At 43.9% G+C, this 22,373-nt stretch overlaps 1 long non-coding RNA gene across 1 annotated transcript in view; it reads left to right on the top strand.

Annotated features, from left to right (window-relative positions):
• Window positions 1-22,373, top strand: part of LOC146810341 (uncharacterized) — a 571,645-nt gene that overhangs the window by 544,156 nt on the left and 5,116 nt on the right. The gene's annotated exons all lie outside the window — the stretch shown is intronic.

The following is a 22,373-nucleotide window of genomic DNA, read 5'->3' as shown; positions in this document are numbered from 1 at the left end:
CTCATAACCTACTCATGCACATGTGCTGAATACAGCAAAGCATATATTAAGTCACTTATCTCACTTTGCACCCTTCACCGCTGAATACACATTGTCACTTGCGTCGCCACTTGTTGTGTCACCTACACAATTAGCACCAAGTTCAATTTTGGGTTGTTTTTATGCAATTTTTTGCTTACAGTGCTGTTACAACTGTACAAAATTATGCTTTAAATATACGATGCCTAGTGCACCTTCCAATCCAAAAATGTGTGTTCCCATGAGTCTCTCTTCTTCCTTGCTGCAATGTATTTGACATGCTTATCTAACTGTCTTACCTGAATTACACCAGTTGAGATATTGTTGTTTTTTCTTACGTACCTACCGACTTCTCAACGTGGTATATGGGTTAACTCCTGTTGCTTTTTACAAGAATCCAGCAAAGCAGCGTCTCTGTGATCCTCAAAGAGATAAGGGGCTGCTAAATCAGAGCTGCAGGGGTGACTCTCCCACAATGCAGCACAGCAATCACAGCACATCAACATTGATAACAATGTGGTACAAAGTGCATCACTTTGACTACAGAACAGAGGACACAGCTGGTGCCGCCTGTGCGTAGAAACTGGCCAATCACATTTGGCATTGCAGGAAACTGTGAGATGATAATGTACGAGTACAACCTCACATCCATCATGTAGTCGAAATGTCCACTGTCTCCCATGAAATAGCCAGCTCCTCCAAAACAGTCACAATGTACATTGTAATGCAGTCTGTATTTAAACACCCTCCAATGGCTCGTGGACAGCCTCCGCACCCCACCTCCAGGAGCAGGGCAGCCCAGCTGCATCAAGGTGACCCCACCCCCTGCACAGACCATACAGCAGGGGGTGGGGTCACCTCGCAGCAGCACCCACCACCACAGCTGGCTCCCACCACCTCACGGAAAAACACATGGCATTCCAATGCTGAGTGTTAGACTGCCAGAAGGAGCTGAATGAACAGGTGCGGGTGGGTTTCGAGCTCATGGCAGCCAAACTAGAGGGCATACGTGGGTGTATAAGTCCCATCAGGGACCACTTACAGTACCTAACGGACACCCACAGTCTGTTCCATGCTCTACAACAATCCTTGGCTGACCTCGCTGGAGCCATTACTCGGATACAAGAACTGTCTAGTCGGACAGGCTCCAGCGATGACAGCACAGAGTTGGCACAGATGCGGAGGACAATGGAGAACATGGAGCGGATGCAGGCTGGAAGGATGACTACCACGGCTGAACACCAGCGAGATGTAGCTGGGATCTTCCATGCCCTGCATAATCTCATCTTGCCATTGCTGCCACAGAGCCTGTCCCAGATGACTGCTGCAGGAACTTCGACGCACACATCTCCGCCCCCTGATGTGTCAGTGGCACACAGTGATGCAGAGATACTACCTCCACCCCCTTATGTATCATTGGCACACAGTGATGCAGCCATACCACCTCCGCCCCCTGATGTGTCACTGGCACACAGTGATGCAGTCATAACACCACCACACACACCACACACACCTGACACACCTGACACAGAAGACATATCAGAGGACTAAGATGTGGATGGTAATGAGTGTGTGTGAGAAAGGAAGTTGTAGTATTCATACCCGCCATATGGCCTGTTCCTGCTTGGTTCAGCCCTCTGCATCATGCCCTAGAACAACACCTTCCACTGTCCCCCGAAACTCTCTGCGACATTCACCTAAACCCTGAAATGGACTGCCATATCTGCTCTGGTTACCAATGACACAGCAATCAGACTGCGGACTGAACTCTTCCTCTTCTGAAATTCCCTAAAGGACTTTGGTTGGCCCTCCACTGGGCAACCATGTAATGTGGGGTTTGCATTGCCACGTACTGTTCCAGCTCTGACACTCAACAGAATGTGAATAAAACATTCCAAATCACACAGATATGTCATGTCTATGTTCCATCAAGTATAAAAGTATGGATGAATGTAGGGACATTGATTGCACAAGAAGGCACACCCTGGGAAATTACATCAATGCTCATGTTTGACCCTGACCCACATGGCCAATAGATGACTGTGAAGGTGTGAACTAGCTGTGGCTTCATTGCTCATGAACAACAATCTCGCAACCCCCCAACGTAGCCCCACGTCCATGTATTATATACGGCTGTGTGTAAAAATGTCAAATTCGGTAGCAGGCCTGAAGTAGTGTCCCCCATCACATGTGACAACAGAACATCTCTTTGCATACCTACTCACACGCAACTGTGTGGACACAGCCTGTTTTGATGCATCATATTGATTGACATGGCAAGAAGTTGGACACCATACTCACATTGCTGAAGACACGTAAGAGCACAGGTCTATCAGCAACTATCCCAACCACAATGTCTGGCTCACAGAGGTGGAGCTGGCAATAGGGGCTCACCCCTAAGTGAAATGCGTCAGTCAGTCCCTCCCTGTGTACGGACAATGCTCATTGAGGCACACAATTTGTCATTCTAATCAACACTCATCACAGTTGAACACTAGTGAAGTTGCGTAGACTTTATTAGCATGTGCGTGTCAGTACGGGCAAGACAAGGGCCACAACATGCAGGCCAATGCTTCAGACACTAACAGGCAGCATAGGAACATGTAGAGGTGCAAGAAATGGGGAGGCAAAAAGTAACACCAATCATTACGGATGGCAACGGTCTCAGGCCACCTTGTCTTGCTGGACGAGTCATGTGATGTTTGGCTTACGCTCTTTGCCCCTTGTCAGGGGAAACAAATCACTGCCCATGGGATCTGCATAGTGTTGTACCACCAGACTGTGCTGATTGTCTGCTGTGTTGACATTGAGCAGGTGAAAGGGTCCAACAAGGTCACATGTAGTACGACATTACCATGTGTGTACTCTCCCTCCAGCAGTAGGTCTGATTTCTGAACGTTGTCAAACGACGCTGTGCAGCTCCGCCCATGGGACTGCCGCACCTTGCACAGGTGTGTGTCAACACGCATAGGTGCACGCACATGCATTCTGAGTCCAGGCGAATGCAGCCATGTCCAGTGTTGTGGTGGGATATGTGACCATTCCTCCAAGATGCAACAAGGTGTTGGGACCTGTGCTCTGGGTTACAATCAGTTGTGGCTGTAGGAACGTAGTTACTCGTCCATGAATGCGAGCGCAGCTTCCTGGGCAATCAGTTCCAAGAGTACGTCGTTGTCGACTTCAACGAACACGAGGGCGAGCCAATCCATTAACTGGTCTGGACAGATGTGCTGGAAAACACAACACAACTTCCTACACCTAGTTATTTCAACATTAGGCACTAAGTCCATATGATAAGGCAAGACCCACAGTCAACGGTGTACAAAACTTTATCACTTCATTTATTTGCTGGTTTTTTCATTTTTTCATTTTTTACGACAACATATGCATGTATATTTCAAACTGTATGTAAATACAAAAAATACATATTGCATCACAACAATAAAACACACTTACGACTTATTTTCAACAACCCACCACAGGATGGCATGAATGAAAGACACATATACATAATAAAATACAAACAATGAGACAGTGAACATCAAAATAACCAAAAAGACAAAAATGTTAAAAAACAATTATACATAAGACCAGCGCCGATGCGCGTTTCGGAGATCCTATATACAGACTCCTTCTTCAGGGCATATTTGAATGGTCTAGTCAGAAGGTAAAAGTTACTGGACCTAACTTCATGTCCAACATCATGCGGTGAAGATACAAATTCAATATTGACAACCGTTGGTCTGTGGGTACAAAAACCAGAATGAGCATATTTGATTTAATTTTTGTTATTTATGAGGCTGGGAGCTAATGCCAAGAAGGAAGAATTTTCATTACCCAATGTGCCAATAACACCAAGGAAAAGAAATATGTGAATAAAGAAAATAGAGTGCCAACCACCTAGTTTTAAGAATGTAAATAAATATACACATACTTGATCAAAATTTCAGATGGGCACACCAAATATACGACCACTTCAATTGGTGTATTTTTTTTTTTTGTTTTAAAGAACTGAAAAGAGATCGAAAATAAATATGTGATAATGATGAAACTAAAAAAGCATAATAGACTACAAGTAATGTAGTTTATAGCTTAAAGAAACTTCCAATTTTATAAGTAACTCCTGGAGCGAGGGGGAGAGAGAAAGAATGCGCGCTTGGGATAATAGCCTTTAGATAGTCTATGCGGAGTCACTCAGTAGCACCAGAAATAGAAAACATATAATTACCAATGGAACACTGGTTGTATACAAACAGTGTCACTAAGATTACGAAAACGACACTCAATTGTGAATGAAGGTTGCCAAATGGCCTAATAGGTATACACAGTGGATCAAAACAATAGTTCTCTCTCTTGTACTACCTAGATACCTGTAGATCTAATTGGTGAGAATTTATAATGGGCATCCCTTTTTACTTCTATGGTCCAAATCCAAGACTTACCAAACTACGTTGTCAAAAAACGGAAAAAATGGGGTCGAGGCCAGGAGTTAATACCGGCCGATGATATATCTGGATTGAGCTGTATGGACCCATCGTGTTGTAGCTGAATATAGATGTCAACTGTCACGTTGCCAGGGATACCTACAAGTATAAAGTGGCCCATATTGTAACACATCATAGAATTGGTTCTAAAATGAAGCTGCCTTCCCATAGTCTAATGTTCACTTACAAGTCACATTGCTATACACCTGGGCAGATTAGCGTTCAAGTGGACAGATGTGCTCCTCCATGCCGTTTCACCAATCCGCAACACAGTCTAATAGGGGAGCGCTTCGATATCGTCACTGCACACGAGGACTTGTGCAATCTCCCAAGCCCAACTGCCAGCACATACACCAAATATCAAGGCAACCCATGAATGGGTATAACGGTTACACTCCTGGTCGTGGGCCAACAGGGGGCGCACACACAAGTCATAATCCAGTTCAGCTAGTGTTGTGTTGGATAGGCAGACATTCATGGGCCACTCCAATATGCATGATCAACAGTGGAACCAGGGCTGGATGCAGGTGACATACGCAAGACAGAAGCTCAGACGGTAACTGATGTGCAACACTGCCAGTGGCAGTGCCCCCAACAAATGCAGCATACGTGCACGGTACATTTCCACATTACAGGGGTTGTGCATGTGCCGGGGATATTCTGCCATTGCGTTGGTGGTTCTCGTAGAACCAGCACTCTTCTGACTTGCGGCAGTTATGTGGATGATATTCCACAGCTCAAAGCAATGAGTCGTAAGTGTGTGCTACGTTTGGACGTATGGGTTGTTGTGTACATAAGTGTCAAGAGCATTCCATGCAGGAGTATCTCGATCAAGGACTTCTGTGTGTGGGGTGTGTATAAGTTGGTCTTTCATTAGCACTGTGCGTAGTGTGGGAGTCGTCATCATCTGCTATGGTATCTCTCTCAGGGGGTGCCAGCCGCATGCAAGACCAAGGTCGGAGGTGCAGATGTCATTGCGCCTTAAGTATTGAGACAAAGGAGCTTTCATCCCTAATGTTAGTCTGACTACTGCTTGCATTCTGGAAATGTGATGTGGCTTTCGCGCCACAATTGAGGCTAGGCCTTAGGCTTATGGTGCACCAATAGCGATACACACACAACAGTTGGCATGTATGAGCCAAGAGCCCAAGCCAATCCCTATCTATCTCTCTCTCTCTCTCTTTCTCTCTCCTTCTCTCTCTTTCTCTTTCTCCTCTCTCTCTCTCTCTCTCTCTCTCTCGCTCTCTCTTTCTCTCTCTTTCTCTCTCTTTCTCTCTCTCTCTCTCTCTCTCTCTCTCCCTCTCTTCCTTTCACTGTTTCTCTCTCCCTCTATTTCTCTCTCTTTCTCTCCCTCTCTTCCTTCCACTGTCTCTCTCACTCCCTCTCTCTCTCTCTCTCTCTCTTTCTCTCTCTCTCCCTTTCTTTCCCTCTCTCTTTCTCTCTCTCTCTGCCCTTCGAAGAGCGCATGACACACCTTCTTATCTTGAAGTTTGTTTTGCAGGCTGTGACTTACTGATTGTCGAGAGAAGACCCGCCATGACACCTTCCAAATAGTTGTTTTGAGTAAAATTTGAATAAAATTATTTGTTTGGAAATTCTAAGATGAATGTATGATTCTCCTTTTTCTGACCACACATGAATGTTGTAATTGTGCGACATTAGGCGAATTGTTTTGTTCATGATTTCGTAAAGTTGATGTATGATATCTTTGTCCAGGGGGGGTGCCCGGAGTAGGGCCCGGGGGAGTCCTGGGGGTGGTGGCGGTGGGTATTGTGGCCCTCTTGAGTGTCCGAGCTGCATGATCAGAAGCTCCATGGCATCTGTTGTTCTTCTGGTGTGGCTGTGGGCTGGGCTCCCATTTCTGGTGCAGGTTATCGTCCGACTTAATACCAGAAAAGAGCAGGTGTTAATTCCCTACTGCTAACTCGCCTTATTGCATGTTTTGTGATCTAATCGCCGATCTGGCTGGTCATTGAGAATGTTGCGAAGTGCTGTTGTTGCGGCTTTTTGCACGGGAACGCCTACTCTGCATCTCATTAGCGTTAGTTGCCAGTGTCATCCGTGGCGATGGTTTTTGCAGCTGCTATCGCAGGAAAACTGTCGATATTGGCTGTTAGCACCAGCTTGTGAATAGGGCGATAAATCTATTGCCACTTTGGCTGCGATAAAGTGCTGCTAACTCAGCGATGAGTCCTTGAGAATATGCCTCTAAGAGTATCATGTAATTAAACTCAGTCTTTGAAAGTAGATAACAGTGTTATTTAATGCAGTTCAAGTTCTCCCAGCAACCCTTCTTTCCATGACATGGCATACAAACCTGTTGAGTCACTGAACCTTTCCAGGTTTACAAAGAATAATTCCTTCTGCAGAAAACATGCACATCACTGGTACAGTACTTTTGTTGCTCAATAATATGCTTGTTCTGCATTAGCATACCTTACCAGCAACAAACATCTTATCTAACATTCACAATGGCCAAAGGCGTGAATGCTTGCTTTGCAAATGCAGATGTTGCAGTCTGCATTTAAAAATTACTTCATTATTCATTGCTCCTAAAGCAAAACCTTCCACATTTTCAAAATCCATCACAAACACACAGAGACAATGAATCATACATATGTAAATCAGTGTATAGAAAATGTTGCATAAGATAAAGGAGACTACAAGGTGGAGGATTCAAATGTCATCCATACTGGTAGACATTTTTTAAGAGTGCTTGGTCTGGAAAAGCACAAACTCAGGATTCAGAACATAATACAGTACTTAGGATTGACTTTGATGATAAAAATGTATTTCTACCCAAACAAACATTTCTTAGCAAAATCAGGATAGATAGACTGGGAAAATTTACTTTTTAACCTGTACCATGCAGCCCTTAGGAAGCAGTTAATTGTTCAATGTGCTAGACTACAAATGTAACTTATAAACTGCACAGTCACAACAGAATCTCTGTGACAAAACCAGTAAACCACTGACCCATACGAGTTTGCTCAGTTGTCAGCTCTGTAAACACTGATCCTAGCTGCTGTCACTTTGCTCTTTGCACAATTGCTTGTACTGTATAGATGCTATTTTTTTTAAATACTTTTCTGTGTTGCGTTGCTTTAACTTGATTTTTAGACATTTTAAAATTTGAAACTGTGATACTGAATAAGGGGGAATCGAACCTTGATTGTGGGAACAGGAAGTGGGAATTGCTCTTCTGTTAAGACCCGCCATCTTGGTCAAGGCGCGGTCTAGATTACGAACACGGAGGCGATAAAACGGGACGCTGCGCTAGCGCGCGCGGACCCATACGAGTTTGCTCAGTTGTCAGCTCTGTAAACACCGATCCTGGCTGCTATCACTTTGCTCTTTCCACAATTGCTTGTACTGTATAGATGCTATTTTTTTAAAATAATTTTCTGTGTTGCGTTGCTTTAACTCGATTTTTAGACATTTTAAAATCTGAAACTGTGATACTGAATAAGGGGGAATCGAACCTTGATTGTGGAAACAGGAAGTGGGAATTTCTCTTCTGTTAAGACCCGCCATCTTGGTCAAGGCGCGGTCTAGCTTACGTACACAGAGGCGATAAAACGGGATGCTGCGCTAGCGCGCAGCGGATGCGCCGCTGGTGCGCCGCAGGCGCGCACAAGGCAAGCCCGTCTGCGCCCGTCCGCGCCTCGGACGCGCTTGACGATCACGGTACAAGGAATGGGGGTAGGACATTCATTAGGACGTATAATTCTCGTATTAGTTACAATACTGTTGATCTGAAGGTTATGAACAATGGTTCGAAATGTCGTCCCCACTCTCTTTCAGTGGACTCCATGAAAACATGGAGTTGTGATATATGCCATTGGACAATCCCCCCTCCTCCGGCCATTGATGATACATCTCTTCTACGGGAATGCATGCCTGATCCACCCTTATTATTAAATCAGCGTATCAATAATGAGTTAAAATTGATGCTTTTGAACACCCGCTCTATGCAAAAGCATCAACAACACATTTTTGATCTTCTTACTGAATCCAAGCCTGATGTATTGTTTCTTACTGAAACATGGCTTCACGAAGGGTCTAACCCTATAATCGCCAATGCTATTCCCCCTAATTATTTCATTATAAGGAAAGATCATGTAAGGGGACGTAGTGGAGGAGTAGCGATTATTTATAAAAATTCGCTCAATTGTATTACCCTTCCCAACCCCGATTTAGAGAACACTGAAGGGCAGATTTACAAGCCCCTTGCGCCACTTTTGCGTCACTTTTAACACGGGAAAAGTGACGCAAATGTGGCGCAAGGGACTTATAAATATGCCCCTGAATGTTTAAGTTTCCAGCTAAAAATATCTCCCCATCATTCTATCGCTGGGGTTTAAATTTATCGACCGCCAGGTCAGGCCAAAAATTTTCTGGAAAACCTACATTTTGCTATTTCCTCCTTAGCTGCTAAATATGAACAATGCTTAATTTTAGGCGATTTTAATATTCATATGGATCTGCCACATAATCTGGACTCAATAAAATTGTACGACTCATTAAATATGTTCCACTTTCTTCCTTATGTTACTCATCCCACTCAGGATAAGGGGCACATATTAGATCAAGTCTTCTCAACTAAACCAATTGAAATGGCTTTACCCATTCCATTGGTTTGGTCTGATCATTATTTATTAACGTTCAGCATTAAAGAAACTGTAGCCCCGTACCCTAAACTATATGCACTACGGACTAACAATTTTAGGTTATTTAAATCTATGACCACAGTAGCCGTGGGAGCTTTTCTGGAAACTCACCCTTTATCATTTACTGATAATCTTGCTCTTGATGTATCCTCCTTAGAAAATTGGCTTGAAATTTGTGTGAATAGCATCGCCCCTCTTAAAACGCGAGTAGCTGATAGAGGAAGACCTTCCGCTCCCTGGTTTACGGAGGAACTCAGAAAGAGCAGGAGCGCCTGTAAATGCCTAGAAAGGAAATGGAGACAGGATTATGACCCACTGGCCAGACTAACTTATAAGAACTCACTAAAAGCTTCCTTTAAAGAAGTTCGGCTGGGAAAAATGAACTTTCTCCACGAAAAAATTGAGAAAGCAGGAAAAAAAAGTGAAGAACTTTTCAAGGTCGTAAAAGACTTTACGGCCCCTGCTGCGCTGAAAAACCCTTTTGTTCCTACGAATGCTTGGGCTGACAGCATTGCTCAGTTTTTTTTCAATAAAATCTCTGCTCTACAGTCCAGTTTTGTAGCCGCAGGCCCTGACTGTTATGGAAATCTGGATAGTCTTTTTTTACAGTCACCTCCTTCTGTGAACTGTCTACTACATATTCCAGAATTGCCTTTAGAAAAATCCTTACTCCTTCTTCGTTCCCTCAAGACAGGATCTCCGGTCGATCCTTGCCCGGCAAAGATTCTGGCTTCAATAGCAGAGGTAATTAACCCGGCAGTTAACCGGGTGCTGAACCTCTCACTATCCAGAGGGACAGTCCCAGATAGCTGGAAATGTGGGAAAATTCTTCCTCTTCTAAAAAAACCCTCTGCTGATCCTTGGACTGCCAGCAACTATGGGGCATATTTATGATAACTGACGCATCCCTGCATATCAGCAGGGATGCGCCAGTTATTTTGCGCCCCAGCTCCGCCACCATGGATGCGCAGCATTTATAATGCGGCGCACCATGGGGCAAAAACGGCACAGATGCGTGACGCATCTGTGCCGTAAAAGTGGCGCATTACTGGAGTTGCGTCGCAAGCGCGACGCAGCTCCAGCAATGCTCTGGGGGGCCCTATCTGCACAATGCTGCATCAATCCTTACGCCTGCTTCAAGCAGGCGCAGGGTTTTGACGCAGCATGGGCTCAAAAGTGACTGAGTGAAAGCTTGTAGATTTCACTCAGCCACTTTTAGGAGGCGTTCCTGCGCCGGAACGCCCCCACCTGCCCTGGAACGCCTACATGTGGCGCAGGGCTTTACAACGTGACGCATCTCCCAGATGCGTCATGTTGTAAATACCCCGCACCATGGTGCAGGATTTGCGCCGCTGCTGCGTCGCAAAAGTGACGCAACGGCGGCGTAAATGAGGCGCAAGTCAAACATAAATCTGCCCCTATAGACCTATTTCAGTGCTCCCCGCCTTATCCAAGACTCTGGAGAAATATGTTAATCAGGTTCTCGGAGAGTTTGTAGAATCCAACGGTGTTCTACACGCTAGCCAGTCAGGCTTCCGTGCCAATTATAGCATGGAAACAGCTCTCCTTGAGATCTCGGAGTCTATAAAAGTTTCTTTGGATAAAGGTGGGAAAGCAGTATTGGTATTGCTGGATTTATCTGCAGCCTTCGATACCGTTCCCCATGGCTTTCTTCTCAATCGTCTTTGGAGGTGCGGTATCGGAGGCAATGCTTTACAATGGTTTCGGTCCTACCTTACCAATCGCCAGCAAGCTGTTTGGTCCCCTCCTTTTGAGGCCCCCATCCAATCTATGAATGTGGGAGTTCCCCAGGGTACTATCCTGAGCCCCACATTGTTTAATGTGTATGTTGCTCCCCTGGCACAGTTGGTTGAATCATTTGGCGTTAAAATCGTCTCTTATGCGGACGATACGCAACTACTGTTCACATGTGCCAAAGGGGAAGTATTGGACAGGAAGATGATTAGATTGTGCCTCTCGGCGGTGTTTAACTGGTTCAATATTAACCACCTTCGATGTAATTCTGAAAAATCTGAAATTATTTTCTTCAGTTGCTTACCAGATGATGATTGGCATGATTGGTGGCCATCGGATATGTCACCTCCAACCATCCTGGCCACGACGGTAAAGAACTTGGGAGTTAAACTGGAGAGTAATCTTTCCATGGTCACCCAGGTTCAATCTGTGGTTGGCACTTGTTTCGGACTACTTAGGATGTTGCATAATTTTTTACCTCTGCTTTCTATGTCCCACAGGAAGATTGTCGTACAAGCCTTGATACTTTCTCGGCTAGATTACGTAAATGTTCTTTATCTAGGTCTTCCGGAATATTTGTTTAATCGGCTGCAGGGGACCCAGAATGCTGCTGCTCGAGCTATTTTTCTAGCTGATCGCCGTACGCACACGTCCCCTCTGCTTAGATCACTCCATTGGCTCCCTGTACGTAAAAGGGTAGCTTTTAAAGCATTAGTACCTGCATTCAAGGCCTTCCATGACATCGGCCCCTCCTATCTAAGTGCCAGATGCCCGTAATCTAAGGTCCTCATCCTCTCGTTTGCTATTGACCCCTAGGTTCTATCGCACTCGGATGGGAGGTCGGTCTTTCCAGGTATGTGTGTCGGCACTCTGGAATAATTTACCCACTGAGTTGCGTGGGGAAAATGATCTCTTGCAGTTTCGTCACAAGTTAAAAACGCTGTTGTTCTGATGATTGGTGTCTGGGGTGTCTGACTTTCTGAGGGTTCTGTTTTTACGGGTTTCCTTGTCAGCGCCGAGACACTCCTGGGAGTAGTCGCGCGCTTTTATAAATGCCAAGTAACATAACATAACATAACATAACATAAGTTATCCACATAAAATATTGTTCTTTGAAATGCTTTATACACGCAGTGATAAGTGAAAACTGCCACTAGACAAAACTCCCATCTCTCTCCAGCAGGTACATTAGTAAATCACCAGAGCTAACTTGACACTCTTATTGTTGCCTGAAAACTGCTGCATATACAAGGGACTTTGCTGCACTCAATGAGGGTTGTGTTCGTTGGCGCCACCAATATCAAATTATTCAGGTTGAATATTAAAGCAAGAATCGTATCTAAGCTGATACATTCATTGACCAAACTGATGTGCCATGACCATATCCTTGATTTAAAAAAAAAAAATCTGGGTTTGGATTTTAGCCGTTTTAAATCATTGGCAATGAGTTACTGCACTGATATAGTTGCTCTGAGAATAAGGCAACTGTGGTAGATTAAAATCTTTAAAAAGCACTTGGGCCTCCCTGCTACCAACAAACAACTTCCGGGTCAGGATTTGGTGTATCCTGACACGGAAGTTGTTCATTGGTAGCAGGGAGGCAAAAGTGCTTTTTAAAAATTTTAATCTACCACAGTTGCCTTATTCTCAGAGCAACTACATCAGTGCAGTAACTCATCGACAAGGATTTGAAACGGCTAAAAACCAAACCCAGATTTTTTGGGGGGGAAAAATCAAGTTATGGTCACGGCACATCAGTTTGGTCAATGAATGTATCAGCTTAGATACAATTCTTGTTTTAATATTCAACCTGAATAATTTGATATCGGTGGCACCAATGAACATAACCCTCATTAAGTGGTTTTTAATAATAAGAGTTCCATTATCAAAAGAAACACCGTGGAGGAATATTTTCCCTACTGTTTTCATGCAAATTAAATGCTGAAACATTTTTGAAAACTTTGTCCTGAAGAAGGTAAAAGAGATACAAGTCACCGAAATACTGCGTTGACTTTTTTAGTTTTCTTGTGCTGTTTATTATTAACAATGTATCATTAATATGAGATGTTTTTAACCCAAATGTGACTATATTGTTTTAATTGTAATAAATAATTCTTTTGATACTGTATTATCAGTTTGTTTATTGTTTGGTAATTAGTTTATTGGTGTCTAACTGCATTGTTTACTGTATAACTGTTATTATAATACAATGTTACATGTCCAACACATGATCCATATAGATATAGAACTTAAATAGGGACTCACTTTGTTTTCACTATTGGATTACCCAGTCCCTTTTCTCAGTACTATGGTTCTTCCCTCTCTTTCTTGATATTGTTGGCCAGTCCACCAGCACTGACCAGTGTGCACATGCTGTGACTACATCTATGCAGTGTTCAACCTAAAATAAATGGCAATTAATGTGTTATTCACATAACATAAACAATGTTTAGACCGCTAGAAGGGTTGAACCTGAAATGTGTTCTCTTTAACAATCATTTCTGAAGTTTTGCAGCAGGGCATTTGAAAATCTTGTGTCAACTCAAAAAACAGATAATCTTATCTTACTTTACTTGTTACTTCTGTTAGAGGTTTGCCCAGGGTCGGCAGCTCACAGGAGTCACAACAACTGGCACCACCACAAGGGGAGTCGGAGTGTTGAGATTCTAGTCAGTCGATGTGACGACTCAGTCAATGTCACTCCCACACTACCAGACCCGTGGCTCACCCTAGGCCCTCCAGTCACATGAAGTTAGAGAGTGACAATTAAGTGAAGGCACTCATGGCCCGGTCGGGACTCGAAGTATGTTCCTGAACTTGTGTTGAAGTCAGTCGCTCACTCTATAGACACCCAGTACCCTCCCCTAGCAGCAGGCATGATTCTGATTCCAACTTTGAAACCCGCACCTGTCACACATTCTTTGCAGTAGGCATTTCAACCCTCTGAGCTACCTTAGATAAGTGAACACTGCCACTAGACAAAAATCCCATCTCTTTCCAGCAGGTACATTAATAAATCATCAAAGTCAACTTGACACTTTTATTGCTGCCCGAAAACTGCTGAATATACAAGGAGCTCTGCAGTACTTTTTAAACTGCTTCACTGCTACAAAACTGGCCCCACTAACAAAACCTACCCTTCCAGCCTCCCGATGAAACATCCGCCCATCGCCTGATGCCCGGTATGGGCATTCCAGCCCTGGTGGTGTCAAAAAAAGACAATGTCTTGTTGGCCAGTCCACCAGCACTTACTGACAGGTGTGTATGCTGTGGCTACAAAGATGCAGTGCTTGACATAAAACAATGGCAATTAATGTGTTACTCACATTACCTAAATGATGGCTAGACCACTAGAAGGGTTGAACTAGATATGGGTGCTCTTTAAAAATCATTTCAGAAGTTTTTCAGGGCATTTGAAAATCCCAAACCAAAAAATCTTATCTTACTTTACTTGTTACTTCTGTTAGAGGTTTGCCTAGGCCCCGCAGCTCACAGAAGTCACAACGAGTGGCACCACCACAAGGGGAGTCAGAGAGTTGAGACTCTAGTTGAGTCGATGTGACATCAGTCTCACTCTCATATGAGCTCACCTGCCCCATTGCCTGCCCGATGTCCACCCATCTGGCTCAGTCAGAGAGTGACAATTACGTGAAGCAAGTCACTCACAGCTGGTCCTGAAACTGCGTTGATTCTGGTCAGTCAATCTAGAGTCTTGACACCCAGCACCCACGCAGCAGGCGCAAGTCAAACTCAACTCTGACTCAAAGCCTGTGCTGCGTGAGCATGGCTTTTACTGTCGTGTGGAGGATAGCCAATAAATTTTGCCTGGGCCATCATCATTGGTTGCGCTTTTGCACTACCAGGTTGATGGTCCTAGGACCCAGTCAGAGGTCCCAAACACAGTGGTACACATATTGCACAAGGCACCATGTCCTCAGCTAGGGTAGGGTGTGGCAGCTGTGCGCTTGCACTTAGACACAGATGCTGCCAGTTGTAGCACGTGTAGTTAGTCACTATCCAATCATGCCCAGTCATGCTGTGCAGGCTTTGTGCTCATTCGCTCAGCTTGTTGGCCCTGGCCCACAGCAGATACATTAAACATTACACATAAGCGAAGGCTGCAGGGTTAGCAGCAACTGCACCACCCAGTCCAGTCACTAATAAAGTTCAACATTTGTGTTGCCCACCGCAAATGGCCAGCTGCCACATGGCCACAAATAAATACAAGAGAAACAAAGCTGATGAAAAGCAACACTTCTGTGTTGCCTCTCATCAGCTTTGTTTCTCAGATACATAAAATGTATCAATTCAAGGACTGCGCCGGCTGGTCCAGCCCGGCCCTGGGTCAGCATAGCAATGAGTGAGATAAGTTGTTTCCCCCACCCAGGCCCAGCTTGCAGGCCATCAGGATGTCTCTGCAGGCCATCAGGATGTCTCTGCAGGCAGAGCTTCATCATGACAACGCAATCAAGCTCGCTCACACTGCGGCTGATTTTCTGCCACCAGAGTGCTTGCCGAGGCTGATAAACAGCCAGGGGCCGCATCAGGTAGGTTAGGGGTAGCTGTTGCGATCCCTGTTGACCCCTAATAGACATCCATGCTACAAATGAATGCTGTGGTGTGGTGCTGCAATCAAACATTTGGCTGCAGGAGTCAAATAATCTGCAGTCGCCCATCTGAAGAACATGGTTCCACGGCATCTCCTATTTTAACATGGCCAAAGTCCTCAGATAAAGTAAGAGAACAGAGAGCACAGTCAGAGATTATTAAGGCTTTCCAATTGCTAGCGCTTTGGGACATAGCTGGTTTGGCAATGGTCTGGTAATAACTGAATTTTGGTTGAGGTTGTACAATAAACTATGAGTATTAGTAATTGTTCTGTGAATCCAATAAGCAAATGATGCGACAACATGATTTCAGTTGAAACAAATGTAATATATATATAGAAGCGTGTTTTTTATATAGTTATGGCACATTTATAGGAAAACTCCATCTTGGATAAAATGGATGCTGTTTCTGTCATTCACTCCTGTTCATACCCCCTTCCATTATGCCCCATGAACATCTTCTATCCTTGCAGACTTTGCAGAGGAAAGACTGTTGATGTAATCATTTTTTCCTACTATTATGAAAACAAAGCTTAAAATGAGCTCTCTAGTGTTCCTGAAGTATTCCAACACTTTTATATGAGCCCTCACACACCTGCCAAAAAATACCCCACTGATTCCACTCAGAAGAGACGTGGGCCTTAAGCCGAACTTAGACATGTTTCAGAGGGGGCTCTTGCTGATAAATCTTTTTGATTTTAAGATTGACGTGGCCTTTGAGCTTTTTTTAGATTATGTCACCCTGATAGCTGCCAAGAGTTCATATCTTAAATTTCGATATGATACTCTTCTGTTACAGTTGCTTCAAGCGACAAGAAAATCAGGTGGTGTTGAGAGCACAGTATGCTCATCATGCCAGCAGGCAGAGAAATCCCTAGCTCACTTTGTATTTTTTTGACCACCATATGTGTGCCCTAGAAAATCCTGGATTATCCCTATATGTGAACAACTGGGAAGAAGACAGTACTAGAATGCTCTACGGCTAAAACCTTATACTGGAGTTGGTGCATTAGATCTAAAGTGTTGGCCTGAATTTCCATTTTCTAAACTTTGGATGGCATAGAGTGCTGACTTTAATCAGATAATATAACATAACATGTGTATTTGTAAAGCACATGTTCACCCATAAGGGTCTCTTGGCGCTGAATAACAGATGCTTATTGTTACCCAACTCAAAGGTACTCATTTTATCGACCTCAGGTGGACGAAAAGCTGAGTGGACTTGCCGGGATTTGAACCCGTTACCATGAGGTCAAACACAGGTCCCTGAAGTGGATGCATTAGTCCACTGAGCCACCAGACCCAGCCAATAAGGAAAATTCCTTCTGCCTTTCATGTGTATTTATTTTCCTAATGTCGGTCTATTGTTTATATAGATTGCACTTTTGAAGGGAGTTTTTACTATGGGTTAATATGCTCTGTTTTTTATGATTATTATCTATCTCTTAACATCGTCCCCCTTTTTAGCATAATTTTAAGGCAGTGGACTTTTAACTTTCATTTTTATATGCTCCACTTGTCAGACATCTGGTAGGAACATACTTAAACTGGATCCTCTGTGACACTGGAAGCCAGTGAAGCTCCCTAAGGGCCAGGGAGGCTGATGATCGCCGTGGTTTCATAAGTGCTAGTTTAGCCGCAATTATCTGACTTCTCTGAAGTCTCTCAGTCAGGTATTTTGGGGCCTCCAGTAGATTGGCGTTGCAATAATCCAGCCGGTTTAGAACAACGCTTCTCACTATCTGTGCCCTAATGAGATAATTGAATTTGGTCATGGTAAGTGAATAGAAGAGTGCATTTTAATATTTTAAGAAGCATAAAGATAAACACTTTAGATAGCATTGTATCTTATTTCACTAATTCATATCCCTAGTTGGAAGCGTTCAGTTCCACATAGGACTTTTCTTGAGAAACTAACTGAATTGCAACTCACCTCAACAAGAAAGATGAGTCAAACTGCATTTTCAGACTGTCAGAGCTCTCAAAAATAGCATAGCATAGTGCATAAATAGCAACTCTGTATGATTTTGTGATCACAAATAATAATTTCGAAATACTGAATCACTATTGGTATGGATGAACCATTCACAATTTGCAAAGCGGTGCATAAATGTGGGTTGACATAGATAATTCACCATCAAGAAGAATTATGTAACTTATTAAACTAAGGTCTGAAACCAAATCTTGTTTTTAAAATGGCTGCAGTATATGCAGTAGCAAGCCAGATGAGGGACTTGGCTGCACGTTACAAGAGGAGGAGGAGACAGCAGAGAATTTTCAGGGTAAGCGTTACAATTTTTGATGAAAGAAAGGAGAACACATATTTCAAAAATAGTTTATTAAGCTCCCCAATCATATATGACCTCATAACTTAATTGGATCCACTATTGAAAGACAAACATAACAGTCAAGCTATTCCCACACACATCAAAGTACTTTGTTCCCTCTGTTCATGACTGGCACCTGGCAGTTTTCAGTCAATTGTTGGTACAGCATGTGACATTTCACAGAATGCTTTTTCTAGAATTATCCAAACATTTCCTGAATGCTATGTTAGCTAGTATAGATAACCACACAACATTTCCAAATTCAGCTCAGAAATTAATGAACATACAAGTGCATTTCTATAGATTTGTTCAATTTCCACAGCCGACTGGTTGTATGGATGGTACACATGTTACCATCTGTCTGCCTTCAGCTACTGAGTATTATCAGAAACACAAAAAACAGCACTCTTCAAACATTCAGGTTGAACATAAAGCAGACTGTATTATTACAGACTTTGTAGCCCTCTACCCTTGAAGAATAGTCAATTCTTGCATTTCCACACACTTTGGACTCTATAGTCGTTTGGTTATAGGATTTTTTGAGTTCGCGGCATTTTAGGTAAATCATATTACAAGTGTTTTTTCCATTGATGCTTGATGAATTATTATATTTTTTATATAAGAGACAGTGCATATTCAATACAATCTTTGACACTTACCCCAAATCAAAATGCAACAACAGCAAGAGAGCAGAGATATAACACAGCACATAGGCAAAAAATATCTTAATGTAGATTTGAACTTAAGTAGATTCAGAAGTCTGCACAAAAGTGGTGGAGCTTTGCAATATACTTCTAAAAAAAACCTTTAAAATAACAGCTACTTGTGCTTCTCCCTCACGAATGCGCATGCGTGGGCACCCGCGCATGCGCATTCGTGAGGAAGAAGATATCCAGGAAACAGCACGATGGAGCCCCGGGACGCGGCAGCTCAGGTAAGTAATTTTTCTTTATATAATGTTTGTAATAATTGTAAAATGAGGGCGGGAGGGAGGCGGGTGGCACGTAGTGGGGCTACGCGAAGTGTGTGGGTGGGTGTAGATTTGCCCCCACTCCGTATTGCTTCACGTAGCCTCACTACGCCCACTATGCCCAGGGCTACCTGTGATACCTCTACTTGAGTAATTTACTCGGAGAGAGAAGGACTATTAATACTAGACACCTCTTCACTTTTTACTGAGATATGACTGGAATCTCCACTGCATGCCTGTCATGTTTTCACTGGTGTTGATTACCTGATTCAATCGCTTTGTAACATTTAAACTATTTAAACTATTTTGAGCTATTTCAAGCTAAATGTTAGCTGTTCTTCGAGTGAGCATATATGTGGCATTTGATTTATCCGCAGATCGTACGTGCCAATAAATCCTGGCTAGAAGATGTTCGTAATGTCGTCTTTGAACATGACTGTTATCAAGTAAAGCTGCACATAATGCTGCAGTGGATTTTGGAGCAGCCTCAATGCCCTGATTTAAATTTTGTAAACCCTGCTACACAACTATTCTATTTTGTTTGCTACTGCCTGCATTGCTGTTGCTTGTTGTCAATGCAGTTAGCATTGCAATCTCCATGAAATTATAATGCCTCAATAGGTCTTTGTAGTCAATACACTTGAGCGGATCGGGGAGGTTGTACTAAGCAGGGCAGTGCCCCGGGAGTCATAGCCTATCAGGCACCCCCTCCACCCGTTCAAAGGCTCATGATGCTTTAACCTTACAAACTTCAAGTGTGTTGACTACAAAGACCTATTGAGGCATTATAATTTCATGCAGCCATTTCTCCTGCATAACAAAAAAAATTTCTACACCATATATTTGTCACAATATAACACATCGCTGTGAGTATAGGAAGGGATCCTTAAGGTCCTGAAGAAGAAGCTTGGGGAGCTTTGAAACATGTCGGCAGACATAGGAGGCACAGTTCATTGAGGCATACACACCTCCTCCCCCACCTTTTATTAATACCAGCTCAAAGGTATATTAAAAAATGTTTTAGACCAACGAGCCAGGTGTTTTTTATCTCACTCTCCCATTCACCCCTGACCCTTCCTCTCACACCCCTACACAACACATAGTTGTCTCATAACAACAGTGCTCCCAAGCAAACGTAGGTCGCAGCACGCCCCGTCCCGTAGAGGGGCGGGAAGACCCCTATGATGAAGCATGACACCAAGGGCCCTTTTGGTGTGTGAGGGGTATTTAAACAACTAGTGTGTACTTCCCACCATTGTGGGGATACATACCTATTCTGGGAGGACCTGACATACATACATACCTGTGGGTGGATCACTATGTTTATTAACTTAATCTTGGAAGGATGTATCCACCTCCACTACTCATGTTGAGTGGTTCCTCTCTACTCCCCATTTTGTTCCTTTTTTGAACACCAACATTATGACCAAACATAGGCCTAGGTCTAACTCCTAGGGGCATCTCTACAACAACTTAACGCCACCGTATCGCCACATTTTTTATGTTACAGTTGCTTTTATTTTAACGTGAATTTTCAAGATCGCCACTTCTGTTAGCGTGACTTAACGAAAATGAGATGCAAGGTAGGAGTTCCCGTGAAAAAACTGTGGCTAAACACACAAAACGACATTTAGAAGGAAATCCGCTTAAGTAGATAAACACAAAAAACTGCCGCTATGGCCAATTAGAGGCAGTTTTTTTAAGGCCAGAAAATAGCTGGTCTTAAAATTGGTGCAAACACTTGGGCCCACATGCAAGATGTCTGGATGCTGGACAGCGCCGCAAGGAATATTGCTGAGCTGCCCTGCACCAAAACAAAAGGTAAGGAATGCGCCCTATCAATAAGAAAGGGAACATTCCTGGGCCCCCTTCATGAAAAGTTTTGCATCACTGTGATAAAACAGCGATTGGACAATTTTCAATGTGCCCTCCTTGTGACATCATGGTTGCACCGTATTTACTGTACGGCGCTCCATGTCGCAATCAATGACAGATACGTCTGGAATCCTGAAATATCTGTCAGCGCTAAAGTCACGCATTGCTGCAGTTGTGTCGCAAGCATGACACAACTCCAGCAATGCGTGGAGCCAGCCTGTCCCTATGGCACCATGTCACCCTTATGCCTGCCATGAGGCAGGAATAAGGTTTTGATGCCGTAGCATCCTAGAATTGTCTCTGTGAAATCTGATAGATATCACTGTGCGACTCCTACGAGCCTTTGTTGCGTATATCATACCTGACGCAGGTATAATGTGGTACAGGACTTTACAAGGTAATGCATATGCCTAGATGCGTCACTTTATGAATAAGAGGCAAAGTGGTGAAAAAATCACGCTGCAAGTATGTCAAGAAAATGACGCACCGGTGGTGTTAAACTGTTGGAAAGGGATCATAAATAAGCACCCCTGACTTTTTCCCCGATGTTGGCGCACAATGTCTGCCATGCACCTAAACACAGGTACCCTTGCTCCATGGTGCAAGGGTGACTGTTTTGCAGAGTTGATTGATGTTGTGCAGGAAGGGACACCTACCTGCTCAATTCAGGGTATTTTCTCTTTCTATGTGTGCTGCAGATTGCTGCACACACATATAAAGTGAAGAAAATTGGAAAAATGAAAACATTTATCCTGACAGCACCTCTCATACGCTATCCTTAGGGTGGTATTAGATTCTGATGCATTCCGAAGGTTTACGGTTTCTCATAAACCTGGGAATGCTTCAGATTCCATTGGTTTCGTGTGGAAACACTCACTGCAACACCCATTGAATGCCCCTTTCGCACTGTTTAATGCGTGAACGACGCCATGGACCTCCTGCCATTGCAGCTCTGAGCATCAAGGAGACCACCACGACGACCACCCCTGACATGCATCGCTCACCTAAACAACTGATCCGTTCCCTTTGGGTGACAACTGAACCTGATCACCTCTAAGTGCTGACCTCTTTACACTGGAACTTTCAGCAATAGGAAACTGGAGACCAGGAACTGCAGAAAACCAGAGACTCTCCGGAGCTGTCTGCAACCGTGGAAGAAGGAGAGATGCACAACCAGTCAACATTAGATTAATTTATGTTCCATCTGAAGAGTCACATCCAGTCACATCCAGGGGCTGCAGGAACTCCACATCGGATGACCACGATGCAGTGGAGCTCATGTTGCTGGGGGAGCATTCAGGGGAAGTGTCGGGATCCTGTCTCTGAGTTCAATTGCACATAGTCACCGCCACATTCAGCACCTTCCGCCTCTCTTGTATAACCTGCTGCAGATTGGGGGTTGCTTATTGTTCCTCCTACGCCTCCCAGTACGACTGGCTCCAAGAATGAAAGCTTGTTGCCCTTCACTCCCTGTCCTCAGCACATGGTGACCAGTAGATTGCAGCCAGGTTCAGAGCTGTTCAGTGGCGTATATGATTTGCGTGTCAACATCTGAGATCACTCGCAGCCTCTACAGGCAGAAGAGGAAGTATTTAATGCCCAACTTTTGGACGCGTCGCTTAACCACTAGAGATGAGCCCCTCTGCCTCTGCACCCCTGTGGCGTAG

This window comes from Triturus cristatus, chromosome 7, assembly GCF_964204655.1.
Source record: "Triturus cristatus chromosome 7, aTriCri1.1, whole genome shotgun sequence".
NCBI lineage: Eukaryota > Metazoa > Chordata > Amphibia > Caudata > Salamandridae > Triturus > Triturus cristatus.
The sequence above is the reverse complement of the archived record's forward strand: the minus strand, read 5'-3'. Positions and strand labels throughout refer to the sequence as shown.